This window comes from Eupeodes corollae, chromosome 1 (genome assembly GCF_945859685.1).
Source record: "Eupeodes corollae chromosome 1, idEupCoro1.1, whole genome shotgun sequence".
In the NCBI taxonomy this organism is placed as follows: Eukaryota; Metazoa; Arthropoda; class Insecta; order Diptera; family Syrphidae; genus Eupeodes; species Eupeodes corollae.
This window is the reverse complement of record NC_079147.1, coordinates 188,752,145-188,757,059: the sequence shown is the minus strand read 5'-3', so window position 1 is coordinate 188,757,059 and position 4,915 is coordinate 188,752,145.

Here is a 4,915-nt window from a genome sequence, read left to right as displayed (position 1 = left end):
AAGCGATCTTCTTGGCGATCCTTCTGGAGGAGAATTCTTCTTTAACGATCTAAACGATCTAAATCACATCAGTATAATCAATCTCTCACGTTTCGTAAGGTACTCAAACTGGTTCCATTGAGCTTAGGAGGAAGCCTCAAGATTCATGTGATATCACAATGGGCCATTAAACTGGCCTAAGTTTGTCCATTTTCATCTTGGACAGCCACTATTACCTAACCTAACCTAAGGTGGCCAGAACAATTCATATAAGAAGACCGCTGAAAACAAAATAAAATTCCAATAGATTATTTGCGAGTAAAGTAATCTTTTGTCTACTCAAGTGGCCTCAAGGAAGAGGCCCTTTCAGCTGAGAAAAAGAGTAAACTTGACGGTCGGGCAAAAAAAGGTAATGTACCATCTCTCAAAGCAGAGTAATCGCATACTCTAAGTGAGGTTGTCAGGGCTGATCTCCAAGTATTGATTGTGGATGAGCTCGAGGGTGAGCTCCCTGATATAGCGGTGCAACACTCCGTTGAGAACTAGGGCCTAGTGACTTACAACTTTTAACCATTCCTGTGTGGTAGTAATGTTGTCAATGATGAAAAGGACCTATAGTTTAAAGCCGAATCCGAACGGTTCCTTTAAGAAAGCACTTTTTATGACAAGAATTACTCTTACAGGAACTGTCAATTCCTCGCAAGAGGAAGTACCCGTGAAAAAAAACTTTGCAAAGGCAAGGATCGATACCAAGACCTCCATCATGCTACGAGTACTACTGGTTTTTACTTGTACCTTGTCCAAAAGTGGGGCCCTTATCTTAGTTTTGACTCTGGTGAAATACAGGGTAAGGACATCCCTAGACAGCCTAAGGCTCGTATTGGGTTGTTCCTCAGGGACATTAAGCCAAACGGGCAGGAGCGGTTCCTATGCATTACTGGGTTGTCATTAGGGCAGAAGAGCAAAGAAGACCAGTGCCTCTTACCTTCTGAGGATTGGCATATGCAAAATGTTGTTACCTAATACCTACTAACTTTTAGGTAATTGTTTAGAAAAATTCAATTAAGAATGATATTTACTTCAAATTTCTATATCTTGTTCATATTGTAAGTTATAAGTGTGGGTGGCATCCTAACCTTATTTTGCATGTGTTAATCGAACCTTGCAGGCCAAAGTTGTTTTTTTAGAATGTTTAACAGATTACAGACAAATAATAAATAAATAAGGCCAGAGGTGTTGAAAGACTGAAAAATAGTACACAATGTCATTGATTTTGTCAACATCGAACAAGAGCTAAGAATAAAAAGGAAAATTCACAAGCCCCTCTCTCTACAACTTCAATACGGATTGACAGATCCATCGTAAGAAAGTCTCAGTCCGATCCTTTTAAATACTCCCGCATAATTTCGGCCAAATTAATAAGGAAAATGCAGTCAATGTCTTTAGCAGATTTCTTCTTCAAAAGTTGTGTAGTTGTGTAAGAGCTAAGATCTGATAAAATAATCAAGGGAGTTCAGGAAGTGCGGTATTCAATTCGCAAGAGCAGATGTCAGAAATCAGCGGAGAGTTTATTACAAAGATACCAGGTTACTTTGAAAAATTGTGGTCGTTCAATGAAGTATATTACTTGGTAAATAGAGAAACGGTATTCACGTTAACTTTCATTTTCTAAGACATTGTTTTTTTTTAAATATTGTGTTTTCTTGCATTTTCGAAATGCGAAGTTTGGATTGTGAAATACGAAATGCAAAACTTAAAATGCAGGCATTTGAAAATGGATTTTTAGTAAACCATGTTCGAAGACCGAAATTAAAGGTTAAAAATATACAACGCGAGCTTTATAATGTCAGCACAAAGAAATAATATAATTAAAAGTTTAGAAGTTCAAATGCGACGAGCAAAGTGTTAAGATCAAAGTGAAAATTGCGGGTTAAGTTAATTAACCTCGAAGTACTAAGATCAGAGTGCATTACGTGATGTACTAAGTTCGAAATTCTTAATCCACGGAAATGCGCCCCGAGCAATAAATTCGAAACTCTGTGGCTTTAACGATTCCGTTTTGGTTCGGAAAAGAATAAGGTAATACAAATCAGTTATGAAGGTCATAATGTTTTTATACAAATGGCATCTATACAAAGCTCGGTCCCTAGCTAGCTGTCTAAAGTTTCGCACGCCAAGTTGGTTTAAGCCCTCTCCATCCTGAGTGCGCCACCTGAGTCGCGGTCTTTCTCTACTGCGCCGTCCCTCGGGGTTGGATTCGAAGACCTTCCGGGCTGGAGCGATCCCATCGCTCTTCTTAAATGGCGGTAATATCTGCCTTGCAGCAGTTTAGGGCTTCCGCTAATTGTTCGGCTGCACGTGGTCTGTTAAGTCATCGAACATTCCACGTACATATCCGAAGTTCGTTGTCTTGGCTTGTTGGTGCTTCGCAACTAAAGGTATTTTTTACGAGGCCAGGAAGTCACCCGGACGGAACAACCCCCAACCTGGAGGGCCAATATTTAACAGATTAAAGATCTAAAAAAAGGTCTTAAAAATTAAAATAAAGTCCTTTTAGAACTACAGCCTAGTTACTTACAACTCTCAACCATTCCTATGTGTGTGTACCGTTGTCAGGGTATTGCAGAATTTTCTACAGTTTAGAGTAAATTAGGATATAATTTTGAAGTTAATGTCTTACATTTTACAAGTCTAAATTACCCCAAAACCCCCTTAGTAAGTCTTAATTCCATCCCAAATTTGTTATTGTTTCCAATACGTATAAAATGTAAAAAACGTTCAATCGACAACACTTTCGCAAAAACCAAAAAATCCTTCCGGCCCCTGATGTTAGTATGTGAAGCAATGCTTAAGTTCTTTCTGAACGATAAGAATTGAAGGAAGACGAAACCGACACCGCCATCTCTGTCATCATGTGTGTATTGTACTTTGTGTATCGGCACCTTGCCAAACTTGAACAATAGCCTTTCATTTTCAAACTGCATCTACCACATATATCTAAAACAGAACGCAGACGAAGTAAAGTGTTCCTTTAAAATAACCCTAAATAGTTTGAAGTCCTTTAACCCCTTTTTCTTTAGTCGCCAACGAGTAGAGAGATCGTCGTTGTCCTTGTTCATGTTTTCAGAGCATGATACAAGGTGTATTCTCTCTCCATTAAACAAAAAAAACATACCGGAACTACGACAATTGCATTTATTCTCTTTTCTCAATTCACGATGAGGACAATGGTAACGATAACGGAACCATGTGTGTAGGGAGATACTATCAAAGTGTATGTGTGTGGTGTATGGTTGCTTGGTTAAAAAATATGAATGTGAATTTTTTAAGCTATTGTTTCGACTGCATTGTTTTGGTCCTTTGAAAGTTAAGTGATAAAGTCTTTGTAGTTATATGCAAAAAGGACATTGCAAAAGACTATGAGAGCGAAACAGCTGATGATGGCAATAACTTTTTTTCGTTTTTTGTGTGAGACAGAGTGAATATCTACAAACAAAACAAACAACTAAAAGATAGGTAGATGGCATTTCTCTAAGGACGACCGACGATACCGTTATCGTATAGTTATAGTATTTTTCATAGTCAAAGAAAAATGAACAACAGAGAGGAGGACAATAGGCATAAGCAAGCGGAAGCAAAATACCTATATGCAAGTGTGCACCTTTTATAGAGACACAGAGACAACAACTGGGACTAACGTACTGTTTTCCCTTTCAACCAGCTGCTACAAAAATAAAAAACATAAGTCTATTTTGCCTTTCCCTAAGGACCTTGTACTATATGAAGCTCCATATTGTGTAGACTCCGGTGTCATCATCATCGTCGTCATCTCTTATAAACCCATGTGTGTTATGCCTAAGGACTTGAATAAAAAGTTGATAAGAGGTGCTAAAGCACTCTAGGGATCTACATAACCACTTCTTGCACTTGATGCACCACCAACGGCAGGAAAGCAGCACTCCAGCTCATTCAGCCCGAGCAGCTTTTCGTACCTATAACCAGTTCTTATTCATTTCTCTAAACGAATTATGTTAGCTTCTTTGAACTCTCGGTCTCGGATGCTTTGAGTGAGCAAAAAGTCCTTTTTTCTTCTTCTTTCAACCAATTTTCCATGACGTGTTCATTTAAATTTTTCCTTTTTTTGCCTATATACGCTTTCCATGATGTTTATGTGGCTGGTTTGCTTTGCCTGATGGCATTTGTCTATATGGCTTGGTTCAACGGTTTCAATTTGCATCTATGGCTATGTGTTGTCATTTTAAGCCTGGGCGAGGTTGGGGGATTTGGCATACCTATTGACATGGTATTGGCGGCGGCCGGCGGCGGCGGCGTGGCAACGACACGACACGTTACGGACGGGAAATTCGCATAGCTGCAGGTGTTATATAGGATTGTTAGATATGACTTTTTATTGCTTTTGATCAATTCTTGTGGTTTTCAATAAATGACAGTGATACAGGACTGTGTTTGATGTTAGACCTTAACATCATACGTATCTACATAGGTATAGCCATAAACATAGGAGGACTATGTACAATTTTTATTGAATTTTTATTTGAAGCCATCATAATGAACAATGCGGGTATTAGTGTGGTTTTTAGGAGGAATTAATGCGGATTTCAAGGGATACATTTCAAAAATGGATAATCCAACCGTTTTTTTGATTTGTCGGTTCTGGTTTTTAGGAGATTTGATGGGAATGGAAACATATAACTTTTCAAAAAGTTTTCTTTTTATCAGCCTTTTGGATGTTTAGGTACTTGCATTTATCCTTACGAAGTCTATGGTTTATTCCCTCTTGATTTTAAAGTATTATCAACAACATGATGGCATTCCAAAAAAAAGAGTCTGGGTGCTACCCACACTGATAACTTCCCATCCCGTCTGTCGATTTGTCTTGCTTAAAAGTTTGTCTAATGTACTCGTATCAATTTTT